The sequence below is a fragment of the Mustelus asterias genome, chromosome 9, assembly GCF_964213995.1.
Source record: "Mustelus asterias chromosome 9, sMusAst1.hap1.1, whole genome shotgun sequence".
NCBI classification, from domain to species: Eukaryota; Metazoa; Chordata; class Chondrichthyes; order Carcharhiniformes; family Triakidae; genus Mustelus; species Mustelus asterias.
Genome location: NC_135809.1, coordinates 16,342,710 through 16,352,837, shown reverse-complemented (window position 1 = coordinate 16,352,837; position 10,128 = coordinate 16,342,710). Strand labels below are relative to the sequence as shown.

General features: G+C 38.2%; 1 protein-coding gene across 1 annotated transcript in view; it reads right to left on the bottom strand.

The window, feature by feature from the left end:
* Positions 1–439: 439 nt before the first annotated feature.
* The window catches only part of cpsf6 (cleavage and polyadenylation specific factor 6), a 46,845-nt gene continuing 37,156 nt past the window's right edge, over positions 440–10,128 (bottom strand). The window contains exon 10 of the mRNA XM_078219740.1: positions 440–1,953. The gene's annotated coding sequence lies outside the window, so the exon portion shown is untranslated. The remainder of the gene's footprint in view (positions 1,954–10,128) is intronic.

Here is a 10,128-nt window from a genome sequence, read left to right as displayed (position 1 = left end):
GGGATTGAATCTCCCAGTCAAATCACTGATCATAAAAAGAGATTTATCTAGCTGAGGGAAGTCTTGGTGAAGTGGGCAGTGTCTCTGCCTTGGACTCAGAAGTTCCGGGTTAAAGTCCCACCCCAAGACTGATGATCAAAAAAGGTGGTTGATTATCCTTCCAACACATGCCAACGGCAGGCAGTAAGAGTTGGAGGAATTCCTGGTCAGCCACATGTTGGAAAGAAAGTCGGAGCCTTTACCACCACTCCAGAATGCAACATGCATGTAAAAATATTACCACAGCAAATGACTCCAACACCCCGCCATCTAGCTATGAGGGACTGAGGAAATAATTCCCATGAAAATAGCTGAGTCCCAAGCTCAATGAACACAAGAACTCAAAACCAGGACTTCTAAATGGGAGTCAAATGCTACTACTAGTGCAACCAGTCACCCATTGAACTGAGATTTGTTTTATTACACTTTAGAAACTCAGGACATTTTGCAACTGACAATTGTGCATTAGACTGATCACACCCTAACCCAAAAGCATTCTTTCTTCAAAAAGCTTAGACATTTTTGTATTTGGCCAGTGGTTGAGTTTCACACATTTAACATTTAAGACTTTTCAGTGCAAAAATAGTGCTAATATACAGACAGTTGAAACTGTGCTATCCTTGATTTGTTCTCGATTTGTACAAGAACATTAAAACCATCAAAAATTAATCTACACAGACTGCCCTTTTGACCATACATGCTTTTAGACACCTTTTGTGCTAATTTTCAGAAACTAAGGCTGCAGAAAAATACTTGACATTAACTGCATATTCTACTAAGGCTAGAAATCTATTCACAAAGTAAAAAGCAGTGTGTAGAGGTTTTGGTGGTTTTCAAATTCAAACTCAAGACAAAATGAAAACAGATACAGAGCTTTCAGTTTCAATTACCACAACAAAAACTTAGAACATGGGCTTCTACTTCTATATTCAGATTGTCTGTCTGTACTGTGTTCAGTTAAAAACTGTATTTGGTAGTCCCAAATAGTCTACATTAAAATACAAATGCAACTGCTGTACATTTTTGAAGTAAACCATTCCTCTTCCCAATTGAGGTAGCAGAGGCAGATAAAAACAATTAACACAGGACATGAAAAAGTCCTTCACTAAAATCAGAATTTCATGCCCAATACACTATGCTGACATACAAAACAGGAAAAATACTTTCTTCTACACAAGTAGTGTTTGTCACATATTATATTACTGATCTTTTATAAACGAAAACGCGAAGTGAGCGTGTTAAAAATGTCCTCAATCAGCCACATCTGGATTTCTTTGTCATTATACTTCTGTATTAAAACTACAATGTGAGTTTGACTAACACAAGCTTCAAACCAACTGAGGCAAATTACACATGTTGGAATTTATCAAATTAAAATACCACAACATACAGCCTTCAAAAAGGAATTCAACATCAAGAAACTGAATCTGAGAACTTGCATAATCTACACAACTGTAGGCTCCATTTAACAGTTTATTACAACACTAATAGTACATCTATTTTGATAAACTGAAACTTAGCTGTTTACAGTCATTATTTGAACATTAACATTTTTGTAACAATTTTGGTAACAAGATGAAAGAACTATAAAAACAGTGAAGCTAACGACTTTTAATTTTACATGTCTTGTACTTCTAACGCTTAGAATACGAAGAGTTGCCAAAGCTTTTAGTAACTTTTAAGTCACACAGGTTGTGTCCAAATAAAATGGTTAATCAAGCAACATAAAAAAAATGTAGAGCAATCAGTTACCATTACAGTGGATTTGCTTTATTCGTTACTGTTGCTCCGTTTAACCACGTAGCCTGAGAATTCCTGTTCAACCATGAAATTCCAACAGATGGATAAAGGGCAGTCTTTTCTGTGAAGAGCCTTTGTTGTTTCTTTTATCTGGAGACGTTTCTCTTCAGACAGCTGTAATGTGTCAAAATTCATGATGTAGATTTTGTTCTTCCCTGATTACATTTGTACATACTTTACACCATCATACTGAATTTACTGAGTACATATTATAAATCATGCATTTGTGTATTAATATTGGTGTCTTGAACATTTTTTTCCCCATTAGTACTCAAAAACTACAGATCAAAGAAATCTGAAAAAATTCAAACTCACTTTCAGCAGTTGCAAGCTTTGCCAAATATTTTTCCACACATTCGGGAAAAAATCCCAGAATATACATTTTCAAGACCAATATTATGCTACACATCAGTAAATTAATTGATTAACACGTCATAGGTATTTTTCAATCACATTTAGAAGGAAACCATTTAAAAAAGACTTCAGCTACCACGCAGATTCATCAGAAAACATTTCAAGCATGAAAACTAAGCCCAGTTGTGACCTTTCACCAGCTGACTCAGTAAAATAGTGGCAACAATTTGTCCACTAGTGCCAAGGTGTGTTTGGCTTTGGAGTTTTAAATGCTTTATTTCAAAAAACAGTTACTGAGCTAACAAGTCACATTTAACCAAGTGCCCAGTCATAATGCATTACTTGATTACTTGACAACTAAAATGTGTGTTTGTGTTAAAACATTCTGTTCTTTTTAGAGTTGTGAAAGTTTGCACCCAATACTTAAATTCTTGAAAACTAAAGAGAGAGGCAGTTAAGGCGAGGAAATTTAAGTCATACAACCGCAGATTTAAGGAAAAGATCAACTTAAAACCTAGGGGATACTTGAATTACAGGTCAAAGGTCTCAACTGAGCTAGTGTGGAAATACTCCCTTTCAAACATGAAACGTTTTCAGTAAATTGATAAATGGTATTTGCTGGAAAACTGTCAATATATTGCACCTTACAGAAACACACATGGATTGCATTCTTGCATAATAACCAGACATGCAGATACACAATGCTTTGGGCTAAAACTCTTAACATTATCTTCTATTTAAATTGCATTTAGATTATTTCATTCCGAATAAAAACAAAACAATTTTACAAAATTTTGCAACAGCCACAGGTTTCCCCAGGTCCTGTAATTCCATATCTAGTTAACTGAACTAAAGTCTTTTGATTCTGAATTACATTACTTAATAACAGGACTAAATAAACTAAAATTTTTTGCCCATGGAACCTAGCTACCAATGCATCCATTGCTTAATAAAAGTTATTGTGCACCATTTCCCTCCCTTGTTATCCAGAAACTGTGCATTAATTGCATCAGACTAGGTCTTTTAATAAAATCTCTTGTGCCTGAAGAAGCTACAACTTTTACACTGCTTTCAAACAGTAGCTGTTTATATTTTAATGCTTAGTTGAACTATAAACAGCACAGCCTATTAAATAGCAAAGCCATACAAAGTATAATTTAATCAAGAGAACCAATCCAGTTTTGCAGTAATCTAGAAACGTTGCAATACCACATCTGTTAGCACATTAAATTTTAAGTAATCATCTGAACTAGATGTTGGGGGGTTGGGGGGGGGATAAAAAAAACTTTTACACTCAATAAAACTGAGCCTAAATGTCATATAATCTCCATGAGACAGCATTTCCCCTCGGCCATGCCATAATCAATGTTCACCACCTCGCCATAAAGATAGCTCAAATTGAACCAACATGGATTAAATTTGGAAAGCACACCATTGTGTTCCTTCAGAATTTAAGACTACACTCAAATCTAAATTAAAACATTATTGGATTTATGGATAAACAATTAATGCCACTGTTGGAACAAGTTAAAATTCTCCTGAAGTGTATTGCGGTCACACAATTACATCAAAATCCAGTGACCAATGATGTTTGTATAGAGGAAATACCTCAAGAACTGCGAATCCTTGGATGCACAAAGTGCAAGCATTCATTTACCACTTAAACCAGTGTCACTAGTCTATTAAGGCATTAAGCAGCGGTGAAATTTAATGACCAATCTAAAAATAAATTACTGCAATGTGTTAACTCACTTAACATTTTAAACAATGTAGATTTTAAGTGGTATATTAATATTGAGGACAGCATCCACGTTTAACAGTACTTACTGTACCCTCGCAGTCGACCAATAGCCCGCAGATTACAATGGCTGATCCTAAGCTAAAGCACGGTTGAGGTTTCCAATGCTGTTTGCAGTTTTAAAGGATAATTAAGAACCCTCCTACCTGCCTGCCTCAGCAGCGAGCAATTAAGCAAAGCACACATCTAAAATGGATAACATCTAATCCAATACACAGATCAGTTGTTCATCCAGTGCTGTGCCCAAGTTACCAACAAAACTACTGTAAAAACGTTTAGAAAACTGGTCAGAAGTTATAAGTCTTTGAGTTCCTGATGATTCAAATTTACCAGCCGTTTCAATAAATCCAATATGCTTTTGTCTTTCTACCAAGTCAACTTACTTCTGCATCTTCAGCGAATGCTATTCACATCTCATCGTTTATGTTAATAGATTATTTATCTGTCTACACGTGAGCAATAGGAAAGTTGCTTCTAGGTTAGATGACTAAAAGCTGCTCAAAGTGACTTGGCTATCTGTTAAAAGGCTGGATTTATTCCCACTTGGAAATAAGTGGACGTATTAGTGAGAGGCAACATGGTTTTGTGAAGAGGAGGTCATGTCTCACAAACTTGATCGAGTTTTTCGAGGAAGTGACGAAGATGATTGATGAGGGTAGGGCAGTGGATGTTGTCTACATGGACTTCAGTAAGGCCTTTGATAAGGTCCCTCATGGCAGACTGGTGCAGATGGTGAAGTCGCATGGGATCAGAGGTGAGCTGGCAAGATAGATACAAAACTGGCTCGGTCAAAGGATGATGTGGAGATGCCGGCGTTGGACTGGGGTAAACACAGTAAGAAGTCTTACAACAACAGGTTAAAGTCCAACAGCTATTGGACTGTTGGACGGCTGTTGGACTTTAACCTGGTGTTAGACTTCTTACTCGGTCAAAGAAGAGAGGGTAGCAGTGGAAGGGTGCGTTTCTGAATGGAGGACTGTGACAAGTGGTGTTCCTCAGGGATCAGTGCTGGGACCTTTGATATATAAATAAAAAATGATTTGGAGGAAAATGTAACTGGATTGATTAGTAAGTTTGCGGACGACACAAAGGTTGGTGGATTTGCAGATAGCGACGAGGACCATCAGAGGATACAGCAGGATATAGATCAGTTGGAGACTTGGGCGGAGAGATGGCAGATGGAGTTTAATCCGGACAAATGTGAGGTAAAGCATTTTGGAAGGTCCAATACAGATAGGAAATATACAGTAAATGGCAGAACCCTTAAGAGTATTGATAGGCAAAGGGATCTGGGTGTACAGGTATACAGGTCACTGAGCGTGGCAATGCAGGTGGAGAAGGCAGTCAAGAAGGCATACGGCATGCTTGCCTTCATTGGCCGGGTATTGAGTTTTAAAATTGGCAAGTCATGTTGCAGATTTATAGAACCCGAGTTAGGCCGCACTTGGAATATAGTGTTCAATTCTGGTTGTCACACTACCATGTGGAGGCTTTGGAGAGGGTACAGAAAAGATTTACCAGGATGTTGCCTGGTATGGAGGGCATTAGCTGTGAGGAGAGGTTGGAGAAACTTGGTTTGTTCTCACTGGAGCAACGGAGGTTGAGGGGAGACCTGAAAGAAGTCTACAAGATTATGAGAGGCATGGACAGAATGGATAGTCAGAAGCTTTTTCCCAGGGTGGAAAAGTCAATTACTAGGGGGCACAGGTTTAAGGTGCGAGGGGCAAGGTTTAAAGGAGATGTACGTGGCAGATTTTTTTTACACAGAGTAGTGGGTCTCTGGAACTCGTTGCCGGGGGAGGTAATGGAAGCAGATACAGTAATGACTTTTATGGGGTGTCTTGACAAGTACATGACTAGGATGGGAATAGAGAGATTAATGTTCACTGAACTGGTATTACAATACATGACAATTATAAAATGGGTCATTATAAAAAACTACTCGAGGCATACTAGAAAATGTTGATACAGAAAATGAACACCTTAGTGCAGATCTTGTTCAATTTGTTTCAAAGGATTACCCAATCATTAAATAGAAGATGTACACTATTATTAGTAGGCTTACAATTTAGCAAACATTCATTTCACAAATAGTTTAGTGCAACAGTACAAAAAAAAAATCAACTCTGGTCTATAGGAATGGCTAAAATTAACTTGAAACCCTGACACTTATAGATTCAGCACATTTCCTCTGCATCATTCAATTATTTTATATATTTAGACCATGTGCAGAAGAGTGCTATTGAACATCAATAGAGGCAAGAATGTGCACTTGAAAATATAGTGTTTGGACATTTTACCAGGCATTCGGTTGTCTTATCCACTATGACAGCAATTATTAACTAATTCCTGCAAAGGAATTAAGTTTACTCTGGCTAAACTGTACTCAACAATATCTCAAAAACAGCTTCTGATGTTTGAATATACAAATAACGATAACTAAAATTAGACCATTAGTCACAGCAGTTGGGCTACAGGAAATTAAAGATAAAAATCCACAAACTCCACGCTGTAGCCATGAATGGGAAGTTATAACATCCACTAGAGAAAAGACTGAAACTGATGATAGATAAACGGTCAAAAAGTATTTTTTGAACTGGTGTATACAATGCAGTTACTAAGATTTCCACTTCTTTGGGGTACTTTTACAGTTAGATCCGAGACTACTGAATTTAAAATGAAACAAAAATTAATTTTCAGCACATCAGCCCAATATTTGCCAATCCCAAATACTTGTGTTTTTCTAAGTGCTTGATATCTCAAAGCCAAAAGCATATTAAAATAGTCATCAACCTGGCACAGTGGTTAGCACTGCTGCCTCACAGCGCCAGGAACCTGGGTTTGATTCCCGGCTTGGGTCACTGTCTGTGCGGAGTCTGCACGTTCTCCCCGTGTCTGCATGGGTTTCCTCCCACAGTCCAAAAGACATGCTGGTTAGGAGCATTGGCCATGCTAAATTCTACCTCTGTGTACCCGAACAGGTGGAGTGTGGCGACTAGGGGATTTTCACAGTATCATTGCAATGTTAATGTAAGCCTATTTGTGAACTTGACCTCAAAGTTTGGTTCTACTTAAAAGTCAATTGCAGTGAAATTTCACAAAAACGTTTAGCTGCAAAATTAGTGGTGCAAAGTCTTTTCCAATTTTGGGGCGGAACAGTGGTTAGCACTGCTACCTCACAGTGCCAGGGACCTGGGTTTAATTCCGGCCTTGGGCGACTGTCTATGTGGAGTTTGCACATTCTTCCACTGTCCGCGTAGGTTTCCTCTGGGTGCTCCAGTTTCCTTCCACACTCCAAAGATGTGTAGGTTAGGTGTATTGGCTATGCTAAATTCCCCCTTAATGTCCCAAGATGTGTAGGTTAGGGGAATTAGCAGAGTAAATACGTGGGATTATGGGGATAGGGCCTGGGCAAGATACTCCATTGGAGTCAGTGTGGCTCAATGGGCTGAACAGCCTTCGTCTGCACTGTAGGGATTCTATGAATCCTCCCCTTATAAAGTAAATGTTTTTGATCTCATCTCTACAGAGAATTTTGAAAGTAATAGTCTTGGACAAGACTTTCATTCTTAAGAATGCTGCTGAGATGCATGTTACGGAAAGAATGGGATTCATACTTTCTGACAGTAATGTTTTCAATAGCATTCCGATATTAAATTGAAATTACTTGCGCAATGCAGAGGTTCATATACTGAAAACAATGATATAGAGAAAATTATTCCATTTATGATGACAACCTCACTCTTCCCCACTACTAATTAATTCAAGGTCAACTTGGGAAGAGTATTTTGCATTGATGAATAATAATGAATATTGTTTAAAAAAAAATGTAAAGATCAGAATACATCTCGACATCAAGTCACTTGGAGATCTACAAGAATATATCTTGACCCCTCCCCAACTTAAAGATCTTTATGCTTTTCAAGTCTGAATATCAAGACCTGCACCAAGAATTTCACAAAGGACTAGATGTGTTGCAAGAGGCAGAAGACCAATGTTCATTTGTCCCACTTTCTAGTGATGCTCAGTTTAGCTTTTCTAAACACTATTATTCTCATCTGCAAATTTTGAAATTATGCCCTGCACACCCAAGTCCAGGTCAGGTAATCAATATAGATCAAGAAAAGCAGTAGCCTGAATACTTTTTCTTTCGATTCATTCATGGGACATGGACGTTGCTGACAGGCCAGCATTTACTGCCTATCCCTAGTTGCCCGAGGGCTGTTGAGAGACTCACATTGCTGTGGCTCTGGAATCATATGTAGGCCAGACCAGATATGGGTGGCGGATTTCCTTCTCCAAAGGACATTAGTGAACCAGATGGGTTTTTTCAACAATTGACAATGATTTCATGTTCCACCATGTGCCATGGTGGGATTTGAACCCAGGTCCCCAGAACATTAGCTGAGTTTCTGGATTAATAGTCTAGTGATAATACCACTAGGCCCTGCTTTTGGAAAGCCGCATTATATACACCTTCATCCCATCCAAAAATCAATACTACTCTCCATTTCCTGTCACTAAGCCAACTCTGTATCCACGATGTCACTGCCCCCTTTATCCCATGGGCTTCAACTTTGCTGACAAGCTGGTTATGTGGTACTTTATTAAATGCCTTTTTGAAGTCCATGTACATCACATCAACCCTATTTACCCTCATGAATCATCTGCTACCTAAAAACAAGTCAAGTAATTTAAACATAATTTGTCCTCAACAAATCTGTGGTTTCGCTTAATCAACCCACTGTTTTCAACCTGGAATATCGTTTCTAAAAGTTTTCCCACCACTAAGATACTGAAATTAAACTCACTGGCTTGTAGTTGCTGGGTTTATCTGTACACCCATTTTTGAGCATGGGAGTTTCATTTGCAATTCCCCACTCCTCTGGCACACCCCTGCATCTAAGGATTGGAAGAACATGGCCAATTCCGTCGCAAATTCCATCCCTACTTCCCTCGGCATCCCAAGCTGCATCTGATTTGATTCTGGAGACTTATCAACAAAACCTTTCCAATATCTCCTCTTTAGAGAAGGCTGAGATGTTATTTGATAATATTCAAAAACATAAATGGCCTAGACAAAGTAGAGAAAAACTGTTCCCATTAACAGAAGCATCGAGAACCAGAAGACACTGATTTAAGGTGAATGGCACTGCCCGAGTACAGTGGAGGCAGATTCAACTGTGACTTTCAAAAGAGAAATGGATAATTACCCAACGAGGAAATATCTGGAGGCCTACAGGGAAAAGGCAGAGAGTGGGGCTACTAGAACATCTCTGAGAGAGCCAGAGTGGACATAATAGGCTGCACGGTTACAACACAAAAAAGGTCAATATGATTCTATTTATAAAAATGTCTTCTTCCCATACCAGTGCATCAGGCATTCCTCTAATCGACAACAGTTAATTGTGTAACTCATTTCCACTGACATAAGCATTGGGTCAACTCAGTGGAGAAGTAATTATTAAAAAGCTCTTCTCTTATGGTGCCTCTGGCCAGCAATTTTGAAAGCATGGATGGGTAAAGACATAAATATGGGTTCATCTATATATTGTACGCACAATCCTCAAGATTGTGGCCATTCAGAATAGCCTCCCCTTTGACTGCAATAAAATTATGGCACTAAATTTTTAATCAACTTATCCTGACTTAACAAAAAGCTAGTGTCTAATGACTTAGCATGTGGCAAATTATATCCAACCGTTTTAGCAAGCCCATGCAATGACAAAAGGTGGGCATAAATGTGAGAGATAGGGTTGTTAAATGTTACAAACTTATTCTAGATTAAAGATTTTATCTCTACCACAACACAAAGAAACATGACTTTAGATTGTAATTTTAATGCATGCTGGAGCAATAAGTCCTTGGAGATGGTTTTGTGGTGCAACATGTTGAAAGAAAACTTCGATTAAATGAATAAGCCAACATGTAAAATCACTTCCATAAACTTTATTAAATGCTCATAAGAAAATTATGGCAAGTCCATGTCCCAGGATCTCCAGATGGGAAATAATGTCTCATGGTGATTATATAGGTTCTATCAATATAAAAAACCTCAAAAAACCTTGAAACCAGAAAATGGAAATAATCAGCTGTCCAGCTTTTACAACAAAAATTCTGCAAAGTACAAACCTTTA